The sequence below is a fragment of the Loxodonta africana genome, chromosome 3 (genome assembly GCF_030014295.1).
Source record: "Loxodonta africana isolate mLoxAfr1 chromosome 3, mLoxAfr1.hap2, whole genome shotgun sequence".
NCBI classification, from domain to species: domain Eukaryota; kingdom Metazoa; phylum Chordata; class Mammalia; order Proboscidea; family Elephantidae; genus Loxodonta; species Loxodonta africana.
In genome coordinates, this window is record NC_087344.1 from 186,706,828 (window position 1) to 186,725,776 (window position 18,949).

The following is an 18,949-nucleotide window of genomic DNA, read 5'->3' on the forward strand; positions in this document are numbered from 1 at the left end:
AAGTGGATGGCTTTAACAAAGAGAAATTTATTCTCTTACAGTCTAGTAGGTTACAAGTCCAAATTCAGGGTGTCAGCTCCAGGGGGTGGCTTTCTGTCTCTGTCGGATCTGGAGGAAGATTCCTTGGTCAATCTTCCCGTTGTCAAGGAGCTTCTCAGGTGCACGGACCCCAGGTCCAAAGGATGTGCTCTGCTCCCCATGCTGCCTTCTTGGTGCAATGAGGTCTCCAACTCTCTGCTTGCTTCCTTTTTCTTATATCTCTTGTAAGACAAAAGGTGGTGCAGGTCACACCCCAGGGAAACTCCTTTTACACTGGTTGGTGCTGTGGCCTAAGGGTGTTATATCTCACCCTAAACCTCTTTAACCACAAGCAGAGATTATGATTTATAACACATATAGGAAAATCACAAAATGGAGGACAACCACACATAGCTTAACCAAGTCCACACATATTTTGGAGGAACACAATTCAATCCATTACACCAAGCATGATGTCATTCTCCAGGGACTAATCCCTCCTGATAACATGTCCAAAGTATGTGAGACGTAGTCTCCTCACCCTTGCTTCTAAGGAGCATTCTGGCTGTGCTTCTTCCAAGAGAGATTTGTTCGTTTTTTGGCAGTCCGTGGTATATTCAATACTCTTTGCCAACACCACAATTCAAAGGTGTCAATTCTTCAGTCTTCCTTATTCATTCTACAGCTTTCGCATGCATATGAGGCGCACCTTAGTCCTCAAGGTAACATCTTTGCTTTTCAATACTTTAAAGAGGTCTTTTGAAGCAGATTTGCCCAATGCAATGTGTCTTTTGATTTCTTGGCTATTGCTTCCATGGGTGTTGATTGTGGATCCAAGTAAAAGGAAATCCTTGACAATCTCAATCTTTTCTCCGTTTATCATGATGTTGCTTATTGGTCCAGTTGTGAGGATTTCTGTTTTCTTAGTGTTGTGGTGCAATCCACACTGAGGCTGTGGTCTTTAATCTTCATCAGCAAGTGCTTCAAGTCCTCTTCGCTTTCAGTAAGCAAGGTTGTATCATCTGCATATCACAGGTTGTTAATGAGTCTTCCTCCAATCCTGATGCCACGTTCTTCATATAGTCCAGCCTCTTGGATTATTTGCTCTGCATACAGATTGAATAGGTATGGTGAAGGGATACAACCCTGATGCGTACCTTTCCTGGCTAAACCAGGCAGTATTCCCTTTTTCTATTCAACGGCTGACTCTTGGTTCATGTACAGATTCCTCATGAGCACAATTAAGTGTTCTGGAATTCCCATTCTCCACAATGTTATCCATAATTTGTTATGATCCACATGGTCTAATGCCTTTGTGTAGTCAATAAAACACAGGTAAACATTTTTTCGGTATTCTATGCTTTCAGCCAGGATCCATCTGACATCAGCAATGATATCCCTGGTTCCATCTCCTCTTCTAAATCCAGCTTGAATTTCTGGCAGTTTCCTGTCAATATACTGCTGCAACCGCTTTTGAATCTTCAGAAAAATTTTGGTTGCATGTGATATTAATGACATTGTTTGATAATTTCTGCACTTGGTTGGATCACATTTCTTTTTTTTTAGCTTTCAATTATTTGTTTTGTAATTTTCATTGTGCTTTAAGTGAAAGTTTACAAATCAAGTCAGTCTCTCACACAAAAACTTATATACACCTTGCTACATACTCCCAATTACTCTCCCCCTAATGAGACAGCCCGATCTCTCCCTCCACTCTCTAACCCCTTCTACCCTCTCACCTCCCCTCCAGGCAGGAAATGCCAACATAGTCTCAAGTGTCCACCTGATCCAAGAAACTCACTCCTCACTAGCATCCCTCTCCAACCCATTGTCCAGTCCAATCCATGTCTGAAGAGTTGGCTTCGGGAATGATTCCTGTCCTGGGCCAATAGAAGGTCTGGGGGCCATGACCACCGGGGTCCTTCTAGTCTCAGTAAAACCTTTAAGTCTGGCCTTTTTATAAGAATTTGGGGTCTGCATCCCACTGCTCTCCTGCTCCCTCAGGGGTTCTCTGTTGTGTTCCCTATCAGAGCAGTCATCGGTTGTAGCCAGGCACCATCTAGCTCTTCTGGTCTCAGGATGATGTAGTCTCTGGTTCATGTGGCCCTTTCTGTCTCTTGAGCTCCTAATTACCTTATGTCCTTGGTGTTCTTCATTCTCCTTTGATCCAGGTGGGTTTAGACTCATTGATGCATCTTAGATGGCCGGTTGCTAGCGTTTAAGACCCCAGATGCCACTCTTCAAAGTGGGTGCAGAATGTTTTCTTAATAGATTTTATTACGCCAATTGACTTAGATGTCCCCTGAAACCATGGTCCCCAAACCCCTGCCCCTGGTACGCTGGCCTTCAAAGCATTCAGTTTATTTAGGAAACTTCTTTGCTTTTGCTTTAGTCCAGTTTTGCTGACCTCCCCTGTATCTTGTGTTGTCTTTCCCTTCACCCAAAGTAGTTCTTATCTACTACCTAATTAGTGGATCGCATTTCTTGAGAAAAGGCATAAATATCGATCTCTTTTAGGTAGGTAGCTGTCTTCCAAATTTTTGGACATAGGTGAGTGAGCACTTCCAGCACTGCATCCATTTGTTGAAACATCTCAAGCAGTATTTTGTCAGTTCCCAGAGCCTTGTTTTTTGCCAGTGTCTTCAGTGCAAATTGGACCTCTTCCTTGGACTATTGGTTCCTGATCATATGTAACCTCCTGAAATGGCTGAACGTCAACCAATTCTTTTTGGCATAATGACTCTTGTATTCCTTCCATCTTCTTTTGATGCTTCCTGTGTTGTTTAATATTTTCCCCATAGAATCCTTCAGTATTGCAACTTGAGACTTGAATTTTTTCTTCAGTTCTTTCAGCTTGAGAAATGCTGAGTGTGTTCTTCCCTTTTGGTTTACTATCTCCAGATCTTGGCACATATCATCGTAATACTTTACTTGTCTTCTAGGGCAGCCCTTTGAATCTTCTCTTCAGCTCTTTTACTTCATCGTTTTTTCCCTTTGCTTTAGCTACTCGACATTCAAGAGCAAGTTTCAGTCTCTTCTGACATCCATTTAGGTCTTTTCTTTCTCTTCTGTCTTTTTAATGACCTCTTGCTTTCAAGTACCATAGTTTATCTATTCATCTGTTGATGGACATCTAAGTTATTTCCATCTTTTTGCTATTGTGAATCATGCTGCAATGAGTGTGGGTGTGCATATGCCTATTCATGTGATGGCTCTTATTTCTCTAGGATATACTCCTAAGAGTGTGATTGCTGGATCACATGGTATTTCTAGTTCTAGCTTTTTTAAGGAAGCGCCATATCATTTTGAAAAATAGTTGTACCATTTTGCATTCCCATCAGTAGTGCATAAGAGGTCCAATCTCCCCACAGCCTCTCCAACATTTTGTTTTTTTGATTCCTGCCAGTAACGTCAGGGTGAGATGGTACCTCATTGTAGTTTTGATGTGCATTTCTCTAATGGCTAGTGATTATAAGCATTTCCTTACAGGTCTGTTAACTGCCTGAATATCTTCTTTGGTGAAGGGTCTGTTCATATCCTTTGCCCATTTTTTAATTGGATTATTTGTCTTTTTGTTGTAGAGGTGTTGAATTTTCCTATAGACTTTAGGTATTAGACATGTCAAATTTGTCATGGCCAAAATTTTTTTTTTCCAGTCTGTAGTTTCTCTTTTTACTGTTTTGGTGAAGTCTTTTGATGATCATAGTGTTTAATTTTTAGAAGATCTTAGTTATCTAGCTTATCTTCTGGTGTTTGTGTATTGTTAGCTAATGGTTTGTATCCTGTTTATGCCATGTATTATGGCCTCTACTGTTGATCCTATTTTTTTTTAATGATCTTTATAGTTTTTGGTTTTATATTTAGGCCTTTGATCCATTTTGAATCAGTTTCTGTGTATGGTGTGAAGTATGTGTCCTGTTTCATTTTTTTGCAGATGGACATCCAGTTTTCCCAGCACCATTTGTTAAAAAGACTGTCTTTTCCCCATTTAATGGACTTCGGGCCTTTGTCGAAGATCAGGTGACCACAGGTGGATGGATTTACATCTGGGTTCTCGATCCTGTTCCATTTGTCAATGTGTCTGTTCCTGTACCAGTACCAGGTTGTTTTGACCACCATAGCTGTATAGTAGGTTCTGAGATCAGGTAATACGAGTCCTCCTACTCTACTCTTCTACTTCGATAGAGTTTTACTTATCTGAGTCCTCTTCCCTTTCCATATAAAGTTAATGATTAGTTTTCCATCTCATTGAAGAATGCTGTTGGTATTAAGATCAGGATTGCTTTGTATTTATTTGTAGATTGTTTGGGTAGAACAGATATTTTCACAATGTTGAATCTACCTATCCATAAGCATGGTATGTTTTTCCATTTATGTAGTTTTCTTTTGGTTCCTTGCAGTAGTGTTTTATAGTTTTCTTTGTATAAGAATTTTACGTTCCTGGTTAGATTTATTCCTAAGTATTTTATTTATTTATTTAAATTATTTTTTATTGTGCTTTAAGTGCAAGTTTATAAATCAGGTCAGTCTCTCATACAAAAATTTATATACACCTTGCTATACACTCAAAAAAAAAATTTTTTTTTTTTTTTATACACTCCTAATTGCTCTCCCCCTAATGAGACAGCACAGTTGTTCCCTCTATTCTCTTTCCTCGTGTCCATTTGGGCAGCGTCTGGCCCCCTCTGCCCTCTCGCCTCCCCTCCAGACAGGAGATGTCAACATAGTCTCATGTGTCTACTTGATTCAAGAAGCTGGTTCTTCACCAGTATCATTTTCCATTCCATATTCCAGTCCAATCCCTGTCAAAAGAGTTGGCTTTGGGAATGGTTCCTGTCTTGGGCTAACAGAAGGTCTGGGGACCGTGGCCTCCAGGGTCCTTCCAGTGCCAGTCTGACCATTAAGTCTGGTCTTTTTACGAGAATTTGGAGTCTGCATCCCACTGCTCTCCTGCTCCCTCTGGGGTTCTCCGTTGTGTTCTCTGTCAGGGCAGTCATCAGTTGTGGGTGGGCACCATCTAGTTCTTCTGGTCTCAGGCTGATGTAGTCTCTGGTTCATGTGGCCCTTTCTGTCTCTTAGGCTCATAATTACCTTGTGTTTTTGGTGTTCTTCATTATTCCTTACTCCTGCTGGGTTGAGACTCATTGATGCATCTTAGATGGCCACTTGCTAGCGTTTAAAACCCCTGACGCCACTCTCCAAAGTGGGATGCAGAATGTTTTCTTAATAGATTTTATTATGCCAATTGACTTAGATGTCCCCTGAAACCATGGTCCCCAGGCCCCTGCCCCTGCTACTTTCGCCTTCGAAACGTTCATTCAGGAAACTGCTTTGCTTTTGGTTTAGTCCAGTTGTTTTGACCTCTTCTGTATTGTGTGTTGTCTTTTCCTTCATCTAAACTTATCCACTATCTAATTGGTGAAAACCCCTCTCCCTCCCTCCCTCTCTCCTCTCATAACCATCAAAGATGTATTTTATTTTTTTTTTAGGGGCTATTAAAAATGGTATTGTTTTCCTGATCTCCTTTTCATAGTTCTCTTTATCAGTGTATAGGGATCCAACTGATTTTTGTATGTTTATCTTGTATCCTGCCACTGTGCTGAATCTTTCTATTAGTTCCAGTAGTTTTCTTGTCAAGTCTTTTGGGTTCTCTATGTATAGTATCATATCATTCACAGATAGGAAGAGTTTTACTTCTTCCTTACCATCCGGATGCCCTTTATTTTTCTTGCTTATTGCTCTAGCTAGGGCTTCCAGCATAATGTTAAATAGGAGTGGTGGTAAAGGGCAAGCTTGTCTTATTCCTATTTTCAAGGAGAATGTTTTCAGCCTCTCTCTGTTGAGAATGATGTTGTCTATTTGTATAGATGCTGTGATGGTTAAGACTGTCACCTTGTCTGGGCTATGATTCTCAGTGTTTTGGCAGTTGTATAATTTTGTGATTACTTCCCTGTCGAGATCTGATATGTGATCACCCCTAAGATGGAACCTGATGAGTAGTACCAGCAGGGGGCCTGTGGCAGCATACCACCCCCTCAGCCTTCATCTCTCTGCCCTCCACCACCTACTTCCTTCCTGCTTGCCTTGCCAAAGTTTTGCTTTTCTGGATCCTGCAGCTGCCTCTCATTTGTCTGACCTCAGTTCTTGGGACTTGAACTAGCAGCTTATCTGCTGATCTTGGGTTTGCCAGCCCCTGCTGATATGTGAATCAGAAGCCCTGCAGTCTTGCCTGCCAATCTTGGGTTTCATCTATTTTCTCAGCCTGTGACCAGGAGTCTTGCTCTCTGACCTGACGATCTTGAGTTCACCAGCCCCTGTGGCTACGTGAATCAGGAGGAGCCCTATCCTGATCCACAGACATGGGACTTTCTGGACTCTACAATTGCTTGAGCTGTTTCCTTGATATAAACCTCTCTCTCTATATATATATTTATATGCTTTAGTGGTTTTGCTTCTCTAGAGAACACAGCCTAAGACGGGTGCCCTTTATTATGTTGAGGAATTTCCCTTCTACACCTATTTTATTGAGAGTTTTTAACAGGAATGGTGTTGGACTTTATCGAAAGCCTTTTCTGTGTCAATTGAGATGATCATGTGATTTGTTTTGTTTATGTGGTGGATTACATTGATTTCCTAATGTTGAACCATCCTTACATACCTGGTAGGAATCCAACTTGGTTGTGATGTATCATTTTTTTGATACGATGCTGAATTCTATTGACTAGAATTTTGTTGAGAATTTTTGCATCTATATTCATGAGAGGTATTGGTCTGCAATTTTCTTTTTTTGTGGTGTCTTTGCGTGGTTTTGGTATCAGGGTTATACTGGCTTCATAGAATGAATATAGAAGTATCCCTTCCTTTTCTGTGTTCTGAAATAATTTGAGTAGTATTGGTGCAAGCTCTTTTTTGAATGTGTGGTAGAATTCTCCAGTGAAGCCACCTGGGCCAGGGCTTTTTTTGTTGGGAGTTTTTTTTTATCTTGTCAATCTCTTCTCTTGATAAAGGTCTGTTCAGCTTTTCGACTTCAGTTTGTGTTAGTTTAGGTAGGTGGTGTGTTCCTAAAAATTTGTCCATTTCCTCTAGGTTTTCAAATTTGTTGGAGTATAGTTTTTCAAAGTACTCTGTTATAATCCTTTTTATTTCAGTTGGGTCTGTTGTAATGTCCCCCATTTCTTTTCTTATCTGGGTTATTTGAGTCCTCTTCTGTTTTTCTTAGTTTGACCAGTGGTTTGTGAATTTTGTTGACCCCTTCAAAGAACCCACTTTTGATTTTGTTGGTTCTTTCTATTGTTTTTCTATTCTCTATTTATTTCTGTTCTGATCTTTATTATTTCCTTTCTTCTGGTGGCTGTGGACTTCTTTTGCTGTTCTCTTCCTTTTTGTTCAAGTTGCATAGCTAATGTTTTGATTTTGTTCCTTTTTTGATGAGTGCATGTATTACTATAAATTGACCTCTGAGCACTGCCTTTGCTGTGTCCCAGAGGTTTTGGTATGACATGTTTTCATTGTCATTTGATTCTAGGAATTTTTTTATTCTATCTTTGATTTCTTCTGTTACTCAGTGGTTTTTAAGCAGGGTGTTATTCAGTTTCTATGTTTTTTTTTTTTTTTTCCTTGCTCTTCCTGTTATTAATTTCTACTTTTATGGAGCTGTGGTCAGAGGAGATGCTTTGTATTATCTCAGTGTTTTGGATTTTGTTGAGTGTTGTTTTGTGGTCTATTCTGGAAAACGTCCCATGTGTGTTAGAAAAGAATGTATACTTTGGTGCTGTTAGGTGGAGTGTTCTATGTCTATGAGGTCAAGTTGGTTGATTGCAGCCTTTAGATCTTCTGTATCTTTGCTGAGTTTCTTTGTAGATGTCCTGTCCTTTACCGACAGTGGTGTGTTGAAGTGTCCTAGTATAATTGTGAAGCTGTCAATTTCTCTTCTCAGTGCTTTTAAGAGTTTATGTATTTTTGACCCCTGTCATTGGGTGCGTAGATATTTATTATGGTTATGTCCTCATGGTGGATTGTCCCTTTAATCATTATATAATGTCCTTCTTTGTCTTTTATGGTGGATTTAGTTTTAAAGTCTATTTTATCTGAGATTAGTATTGCCACTCATGCTCTCTTCTGGTTGCTGTTTGCTAGATATATTTTTTCCATCCTTTGATTTTTAATATATTTGTGTCTTTGTTTCTGAGGTATGTCTCTTATAGACATCATACTGATGGGTACTGTTTTTTTTTTTTGTTTGTTTTGTTTTTTGTTTTTAATCCATTCTGTCACTTTCTGTCTCTTTATGGGTGCATTTAAGCTATTTATGTTCAGTGTGATTATTGATAAGTGTGGGTTTTTTGCTGTCAGTTTGTAGTTTTTTTGTGTGTGTGGTGCTCATGTTTTCTTTGTTCCCCTTACTCTCCTGCATTGAATTTCTTTTGTTTGGAGATTTGTTTTTTCTTTAATTTTTGTAGATTTTGTGTTTACTGAGACTTAATTTTTTCTTCTTTATTTTGATGAGTAGGTTTGTTAACTTTCTTTATGGTTACTTGAAATTAACCACTATCTTCCTAAGTTTAAACTAGTCTTTTATTGCTTGATATCACCTTGACTTCCCTCCATTTGAAAGTTCTATACCTACACCATTTATTCCCCCTTTTATCGTTCTGACGTTGTTGTTATTGACAGATTGACCTCTCTGGTTCCCTGTTGTAAATCTTTTAGTTTTGTTTTACCCATAAGAGTTCATTACCTAGGTTGGTATCTGGCTGATGCTGTCTTGGGTCCTAGATTCAGGTTGTTGTCTCATGTTGCTGATTCTCTAACTGAAGGACTCCCTTTAATAATTCCTTTAAGTTTAGTTTTTACATATTCCCCTAATTTCTGTTTATCTGGAAATGTCTTAATTTTGCCATCATATTTGAGTAAGAGTTTTGCAGGGTATATTATTCTTGGCTGGCAGTTTTTTTCTTTCAAGATTTTATCTATGTCATCCCATTGCCTTCTTGCCTGCATGGTTGCTACCAAGTAATCCGAGCTTAGTCTTATTGTTTCCGCTTTGAATGTGGCTTTTCATTTTTCTCAATCTCTTCTCAGGATTCTTTCTTTGTCTTTGGTTTTAGCGAGTGTGATTATGATATGTCTTGGTGTTTTTCTTTTGGGGTCTATCCTATACGAGGTTCATTGAACTTCTTGGATGGTCAGCTTTTCATCTTTCATATTAGGGAAGTTTTCTGTCAGCAAATCTTCAATGAGCCTGTGTTTTCTGTTTTCTCCCCCTGTTCTGGAACTTTGACCATATGTAAATTTCTGCTTTTGATTGTATCCCACATCGTTCTCTGGGTTTCTTCATTCTTTTCTCTGAGTTTTTCCTCAAAGTGGTATCCAAGGTTTTGTCTCCAATTTTGCTGATCTTGTCTTCCATTGTTTCACATTTGCTCCTAAAACCTTCTATTGCACTGTCCATTTCTAAAATCTTGTTGTTTACCTTTTGGATTTATAATTGCTGTTTTTGTATGATTTCTAGTTGTTTATTTTGACATTTTGTTTCTGTACTATTTTCCTGAATTCTTCCATTGTTTTGTCTGCCTTTTCCATGGTTTTGTCTATTTTTTCCTTGTTTTTGTCTGTGTTTTCCTTAATCTCTTGGACAGCTCTGAATATTGGAATTTTGAATCATCGATCAGGTAGTTACATTGTCTTTTCTTCTACCAGAAGGTCATCTGGTGTTTTATTTTGGATGCTTTCTGGAGCCATCCTGTCCTTTTTTTTTTTTTAATTTGTTTTGATATTGTCTACTGTCTTCTGGACATTTAGTAATTATTTTCTTCATTTATTGGTTGTATATTTGTTTGTTTTGTCCTGCTTTTTTGTTTTATTTGATTATGTCTGGGAAGGGGGGCTTGGTGTGTTTTGTTGGTTGCTCACCTGTGAACACAAACTTCTCACCACCTTGTCCAGGTTGGCAGCGCTGGTGGCTCAGCTACAGTGCTGGACGCAGGCTCAGTGGAGGGCAAGTGGCAGGGATGGGTCATTTGTGGCAGGTACTGGGGCTGACGGGGTGGAGCTGGGGAGCACTGCAGGGTGGAGTCTGGTGGTTTGTGTCTGTGCCACTTGAGATGTGGTGCTTGACCTGCAGTGCAGATATGCATGGGGGAAGGGAGAGGGTGTGATGTGTGGAGCTAATTAAGTGAGAGAAAGAGAAAGAAGAGAGAGGCACAGAAGCATAAAAATGAAGGAAAAAAGTGAATAAAATCATGACGTGATAGGGTTCAGCAGGTGGGGGCAGGGCACAAGGCCATGTGCCAGCAGCTCTCTAGCTGAGCAGCGCAGCTTGGCCTGACGAGAAGGTGCATGGGCAATGCACGGGCCTATGTGGGCTGGAGAAAGGAAAAAAAAGAAGGGAAAGATAAGAAAGAAAAAAAAAAACATTAAAAAAATATGGTGCTGGGGCAGCTGGCCAGTTGGGGGGAGGTGGAACTGGGGTGGAAAACACTTGCCTGAACAGGGCAGAGGCCGAATGGCCAGAGAAAGGGTCTGCCCTGATGGAAGAACTGTATCTTGAGTGTTCCTGAACCTGTTAATTCCCTAATAAACCCCATAATCACAAGTATTGTCTGTGAGTTCTGTGTGTGGCCACTGCAATGAATCATGGAACCCAGCAGAGAAGTAAAGAGTGCCATGGGAGAGATGGTTGGTGTCACAATTGGTAAAAATGGCAGAAAGCGGAGGCACGTCTGACCTCCACCTCATAGGAATCAACCTTGCGCTGTTGATCTTGGTCCTCCTTTCCCCTTGTGAAGTTACAGGAGGTCAGGCGCTGCCCCCACACCATTCTTGCAGAAGAATTCTAACCAACCAAAGTATATAATATATCAAAATAAAGAATTCACGGTAGGAAGCTGTGTTATAAAATGACTGAAATTCAGCATTTGAGCACATGCCTAAATAATTATTATATTTGTGATTTCGAAAAAATAAAAATCTTATTAAACTTCCGGGATAAAATGAATGCTTCAAAGGTCAGTGGAGCAGGGGCTGGGGTCTGGGGAACATGGTTTGAGGGGACTTCTAAGTCAATGGGCAAAATAATTCTATTATGAAAACATTCTGCACCCCACTTTGAAATGTGGCGTCTGGGGTCCTAAATGCCAACAAGTGGCCATCTAAGATACATCAATTGGTCTCAACCCACCTGGAGCAAAGGCAAAGGAAGAACACCAAGGTCACACGACAACTAAGAACCCAAGAGACAGAAAGGGCCACATGAACCAGAGACCTACATTATCCTGAGACCAGAAGAACTAGTTGGTGCCCGGCCACAATCGATGTCTGCCCTGTCAGGGAGCACAACAGAGAACTCCTGAGGGAGCAGGAGACCAATGGGATACAGACCCCAAATTCTCATAAAAAGACCATACTTAATGGTATGACTGCGACTAGAGGAATCCCGGAGGCAATGCTCCCCAGACCTTCTGATGGCACAGGACAGGAACCATCCCCGAAGACAACTCATCAGACATCAAAGGGACTGGTCAGCGGGGGGGAGAGAGATGCTGATGAAGAGTGAGCTAATTAAATCAGATGGACACTGGAGAGTGTGTTGGCAACTCTTGACTGGAGAGGGGATGGGAAGATAGAGAGAGAGGGAAGATGGCAAAATTGGCACAAAACGAGAGACTGAAAGGGCTGACTCAATAGGGGGAGAGCAAGTGGGAGAAGGGAGTAACATGTATGTAAACCTACATGTGACAGACTGATTGGAATGGTAAATGTTCACTTGAAGCTTAATAAAAATTAATTAAAAAAAAATCTTATTAAGGATGAAAGAGCAGAAACACGATGTTAAAAATCAAGAACAAGAAGATGGGAAGAGAATGGATAGAAAATAAAAGGATGTTTATTTTTAATTTAATATTGAGAAAAATATTTGTAACAAATATGATAAAAGGTTGTTAGCCTTTAAATTTATTAAAATAGTTCTTCCATGTCACTATGAAAAGAACAACAGCCCAATATAAAAATGGGCAAAAATGACCAAAAAAAGAAGAAAAAATTCACAGGACTAAAAAAACATTTGACTAAATGTTCAACTTCATTAGTAATCAAAGAAATGCAAGATAAAGCTACAAAATAACTTTTTTTTTTTTTTTGCTCAGGAAATAGGTAAAGATTTAAAAGAAATATAGTGTAACAATAAGGGTTCTGGGGAAACGGATACAGTCATACATTGCTGGTAGGAGTGCAATTTGGGGGGCAATTTTATCCTGTTTATTAAAAGTCCTAAAATTGTTCCAATTTCAGGAAGATGGAGTACCTTGTATTGGACTAATCCTACTGCAGATAACAAAAACTCTAGACAAAACATAAAAACAACTATTTGAAGGGCCTGGAGATTGACCAAGAGGAGGTAGAAATCGGAGAGGATTCAACCTTTGAAAGAAAGGAACAGTACTGGATGAGACTGACATTTATACAGCTTTTCCCCTGAGGGCACTCCCCAGGCTACCCACTACAGGGTAGCTAGAACTCAATGAACAGGCTCAGTCTTATTGAGTTGTCAGAGGACAGAGTTTGAGGCTGCCAGAGCAATTGGCAACAAAGGGAGAAAATCCTAGAAAGGAGAGCCACAGTGGGGAGCCCAAAATCTGCATATAAACTTCCTTCAGATTCTTGGCTGACCTCTAGGCTATGCACCCACAGGGGAGGCTTCAAGAAACCTGCCAGAAAGCAAAAAACTGAACAGAGATTTCAGCTGCTGCCCACCAAAAGAGAATTTGGAGCTTGAATTCTGCCAACTTAGAGAGGCTTGGTAAACACACTGGACTTACTAATGAAATCCCAAAAGGGTTATGACTTAAGAGTAAACACAATGTCCCGGGACTAACTATTTGCCCAAAGACAAAAGGCAAAATTAAAACAAACCTGCCCTAACAAAGTGTGAAACTAAGCCTGCTTATCAAAATATGCTGTTAAGAAAATGAAAATGTAAGCCATAGACTGGGAGAAAATATTTGTAATACATATATCTGACAAAAGAGTAAATAAAGAATTCCTATAAATGAATACCAAAAGACAAACAATCCAAATTTTTTAAAAGGGCAGAAGACTTAGCTGACAATTCACAAAAGTTATACAAATGGCCAATAAGCACATGAAAAGATGATCAACGTCATTAATAATCAAAGAAAATCCAAATTAAAACCACAATGAGATAAAATTTTGTACCTACTACAACTGGCTAAAATAAAAAGGCCAAAATAAAATGTTAGTAAGGATGTGGAACAACTGGAACACTTAAGAATGCTAGAAGAAGTATAAAATGGTACAACCACTTTGGCAAATTTGGGAATGAACACTATGTCCCAGGGCTAAGTATTTGCCTTCAGCGTGGATTGCGCCTCAACATGAAGAAAATGAAAATCCTCACAACTGCACCAATAAACATCATGATAAATGGAGAAAAAATTGAAATTGTCAACTATTTCATTCTACTTCAACACGCAACCAATGCATCAGGCAAATCTGCTGCAAAAAACCTCCTTCAAGTTTTAAGAAGCAAAGATGTCACTTTCAGAACTAAGGTGTGTCTGACCCGAGCCATGATCTTTTCAAACCCTCATATGCAAGTGAAAGCTGGACACTGAAAAAGGAAGACAGAAGAATTGAGGTGTTCAAATTGTGGGGCTGGTGAAAAATATTGAATACACCATTGACTGCCAAAAGAACACAAAAGTCAGTCTTAGAAGAAATACAACCAGAATGCTCCCTAGAAGTGAGAATGGCAAGATTTCAGTTCACTTACTTTGGACACGTCATCAGGAAAGACAAATCACTAGAAAGGGCATCATGCTTAGTAAAGTAGAAGGACAGCGAAAACAAGGGAAATCTTCAATAAGGTAGATTAACATGACAGCCACAACAATGGACTCAAACATACCAACAATCATGAAGATGGCACAAGATCAGGCAACATTTTGTTCTGTTATACACGGGGTCACCATGAGCTGGAGTCGACTTGATGGCAACTAACAACAAATTCTAGTGTTATGTCTTTCATGCTTTATAATGACAAATGCATAAAAAATAAGTATAAATTTATGTTATAGGGCACATGATGTATAAAGATATAATGAGTGATAACAATGACATAAACAGAGGATGGAGAGAAGCAGTATGAGAATAGAGTTTTTGTATATTACTGAAGTTAAGTTGGTATCAATTAAGACCAGTTATAAATGGGAGGTCCCTGGGTGGTACAGTTTGCATTCACCTACTAACCTAAAGATTGGTGGTTTGAACATACTCAGTGGCACCGCAGATGAAAGGCCTGGAGATCTGCTTCCATAAAGATTAGAGCCAAGAAACCCTATGGAGCAATTCTATCCTGTAACACATGGGGTCTCCATGAGTTGGAATTAACTCAAAGGCAATGGGTTTGTTTTTTTATTTTTTTGCTATAAATGTAAGATATTAAAAGTAATTCTCATGGTAAACATGAGAAAATATCTAAAAGGAATGGAGAAGGAAACGAAAATGGCTCATTACAAAAAATCAACAAAACACAAATGTTGTCAGTATTGGAGGAAATGAGGAGCAAAAAACGTATATGACACACAAAAGACAAGTAACAAAATGACAGAAATCCTTTCTTACTGTGAATATCAATAAACTAAGTGCTCCAGTGTAAAGGCAAAGAGTGGCATAATGCTATCTATAAGAAACACATCATAGGCCCAAAGACAAATAGGTTGGAAGTGTAAGGATGGAAAAAAATATTCCATGCAAATTGTAAACAAGAGAGCTAAGGTGGCAATATTGATATCACACTAAATAGACTTTATGTCAAACTCTGTTATAAGAGATATTATATAATAATAAAAGGGTCAATTCATCAAGACATAACAATTATAAATATATATGCACCTAATATCCGAGCCCTGAAATACGAAGCAAACACTGACTGACAGAGGTGAAAGAAGAAATAGCTGTCAATTCTGCAATACTAGTTGGAGACTTCCATATACTACTTTCAATAATGGACAGAACATCTCCAAAGAAGATCAATATGAAACAGGATCCGAACAACAACTAGACCTAACAGACATATATAGAATACGCCACTCAACAACAGCATGATATACATTCTTCTCTAGTGTACAACGATCATTCTATAGGAATGACCATATGTTAGGTCACAAAGCAAGTCTCAATAAATTTAAAAAGACTGGAATTATACAAAATATCTTCTCCAACTATGATGGAGTAAAATTAGAAATTAATAACACAAGAGAAACTGGAAAATACACAACTGTGTGGAAATTAAACAACACATTATTAAACAACCAATGGGTCAAGGAAGAAATCAAGAGAGAAATCAGAAAATACATATAGGGAAATGAAAATGAAAGCACAACGTATGGGACTCAGTGAAATTTATCATGGTAAATGCCTACATTAAAAAAGAAGAAAGGTGTCAAGTTAATAACCTAACTTTACAACTTGAGGAACTAGAAAAAGAACCAACCAAGCCCAAAACTACCAGATGAAGAAAATAACAAAGACCAGAACAAGGATGAATGAAATAGAGAACAGAAAAATAACAGAGAGAATCAATGAAACCTGAAGTTGGTTTTTTTGAAAAGATCAATAAAATAGACAAACCTTTAGCTACACTGACAAAGAAAAAGAAAGAGAAGATGTAAATATCTAAAATCAGGAGCAAAAGTGAAGACATTACAACAAACTCTAAAGAAATAAAAGAGATCATAAAAGAATGCTATGGACAACTGTACACCAACAAATTAGATAATTAAGATGAAACGGGAGGCAGACCAAGATGGTAGAGTAGTCAGATGCTTCCTGTAGTGTCTCTTACAACAAAGACCTGAAAAAACAAGTGAATTGATTATATATGACAATCTAGGGGCTCTGAACATCAATGGCAAAGTTGAGGAATTGGACTGAGAGGCAGAGGGAGAGAAAGACAGTTCAGAAGTGGTGAGGAGTTGCCAGACCTAACCCAGCAGGAACTGGCACCCGGAAGGCCAGACCATCTGACGCCAGCAGAGAGGCAAGCAGTGGTGCTCCGGACATGTTTTCCATATTGGGAGACACCAAGCAGCGGAAAGTCTACTCAAGCCTCTAGAACCAGTGAAAAGAGGTACTCAATTGGCAAAAGATAAATACATGCGTCTAACCTACCGCACGGATTAACAAACATCCCTTTAGGAAAAATTTCTCTCGTATTTATCTGCTCCTTCCCTGCTCTGCACCAGTCCATGCTGGTTTCAGCAATTGCTGTGTCCCCTGGGCTGGAAGTAGGACCCATCAAGTGTCCTGAGCCATTCTCCTGGCCTTGGAGAGGGAACAAATTAACAAACGGGAAAAAATAATCTGCCAGCTACCGTAAGCCAGGAATTCAGGACAGGCACAGCTCCTTTGCCTACGCACAGGCATAAGGGGTCCACTGACTTTGAATGCTTTCGCCTGTGCACAGACCTGTGTGGGCCCATTTCAACAGCATAGGCCCTCATTAGCACAGTACAACAGAGTATATACCTGAAGCCTAATTTCACTGGACCAGCTATATGGTGGAATGGCAGGTTTGTAATATTTGACACCACTCTATCTATCAAGCAGGGTCCTCACCTACCCACATCAGGGGTCTGAGGACTGGTGGCTCCACCCATGCCACCAAGCCACCCTTAATAAGGGTGCAAGAATAAGTAGTACCTCCTTACAGCCAACAGCATTGGATGCCCATTCTGGATGCTAAACCCACCCTCCTATGAGCTCTAGGGAACAGGGGTATGCTTTCCTCCCAGACACTCAGGGCAGCTGTCAGCCCCCTGCCTTGTTTAACATGTGACCTCTACTACAGCCAGATACCTGTGCCTACACCAAATCACCCCTGCCTGTCTAGGACTGTAGGTGAGAGTCTGCATCACACACTTGGTAACCAACTACCTGGACACCTAAGCTGAATCCATACAAGAAAAGTAAATGGACTCCTGGGCTCACATACCAAATAACAGATCTAACCACCTGGTGACAGGATGTTAAAGCTTCAAAGATACCAATAATAAAACCAGCTCACATGAGCAGCCTATTTGGGCATATCAAAACAAAACAAGAAGCTAGGATACAGTAAGCAAACATAAAATAAATATTTTATTGACTGCTCGGAGACAACAGTCAATATCGAATCACATAAAGCAGCAGACCATGATGACTTTAGCAAGCTCCCAAAACAAAGAATCAAGAAATCTTCCAGTGGAAGATAACTTCCTGGAATTACTGGACACAAATACAAAAGATTAATATACAGAACTCTTCAAGAGATCAGGAAGGAGATCAGGCAAAACACAGAAAAAGCCAAGGAACATATACATAAAGCAATAGAGGAACTTAAGAAGATTATTGAAGAGCATAATAACAAATTTAAAAGGCTGCAAGAATCCATAGAGAGACACCAAACAGAAATCAGAATATTAACAATAAAATTTCAGAATTAGACAACTCAATAGAAAGTCATAGGAGCAGAATTGAAGCAATCAAAGTCAGAATTAGTGAAATTAAAGATAAAGCACTTGACATCAACTTATTTGAGGAAAAATCAGATAAAAGAATTAAAAAAAAAATGAAGAAACCCTAAGAACTATGTGGAACTCTATCAAAAGAAGTAACCTATGAGTGATTGGAGTACCAGAACAAGTGGAGATAAGAGAAAATACATAGAGAATTGTTGAAGATATGTTGGCAGAAAATTCTCTGATACCGTGAAAGGTGAGAAAATATTTATCCAAGATGCATCGAACCCCACACAAGGCAGATCCCAAAAGAAAGTTACCAAGACATTATAATCAAACTTGCCAAAACCAAAGATAAAGAGAGAATTTTAAGAGCGGCTAAGGATAAACGAAGTCATCTACAAAGGAAAGTCAATAAGACTAAGCTCGGACTACTCAGCAGAAACCACGTAGGCAAGAAGGCAATGGGATGACACATATAGAGCCTTGAAGGAAAAAAATTGCCAGTCAAGATTTATATATCTAGCAAAACTGTCTCTCAAATGTAACGGCAAAATTACACAATTTCCAGATAAACAGGAGTTAAAGGAATTTGTAAAAACCAAACCAAAATTACAAGAAATACTAAAGGGAGTCCTCCGGTTAGAAAATCAGTAACTTCAGGTAACAACCCAAGACTATAACACAGGACAGAGCAACCAGACATCAACCCAGATAGGGAAGTCACAAAAATAAATCAAAGCTAAAACATTGAAAATAGGGAAACAGAAACATCAATATATATAAGATGACAACATTAAAACAAAAAAGGGAGATTAAAAAATGTAGTCATAGATCTTTCATATGGAGAGGAAGTCAAGATGATATAAAGAAATAAAAGATTGGTTTAAACTTAGAAAACTAGGGGTAGATATTAAGGTAACCCCAAAGGAAACTAACAATCCTACACATCAAAATAAAAAACAAGAAAAACATAGACTCAAAATACAAAATCTACAATGAAAAAGATGAAAACAAAATACATAAAGAAAAACAGAAAATTAAGTGGAACAAAGAAACTATCAACAACACACACAAAAAAGACATCAAATGAGAGCACTAAACTCATAAAAAAAAAAAAAAACTCATACCTATCGATAATTATGCTGAATGTGAATGGACTAAATGCACCAATAAAAAAACAGAGAGTGGCAGAATGGATTAAAAAAAAAAGATCCATCTACATGCTGCTTACAAGAGACACACCTCAGACTTAAAGGCACAAACAAACTGAAACTCAAAGGATGGAAAAAAATACACTAAGCAAACAATAATCAAAAAAGAGCAGGATCATCCAAAGACTTCACCAAAAAAGTAAAAAGACAACCTACAGACTGGGAAACAATTTTTGGCTACAACGATTCTGATCAGGGTCT

The 18,949-nt window shown here is 39.0% G+C and overlaps 1 protein-coding gene across 1 annotated transcript in view; it reads right to left on the reverse strand.

Moving 5' to 3' along the window:
- The window catches only part of NUP210L (nucleoporin 210 like), a 145,373-nt gene that overhangs the window by 82,573 nt on the left and 43,851 nt on the right, over positions 1-18,949 (reverse strand). The gene's annotated exons all lie outside the window — the stretch shown is intronic.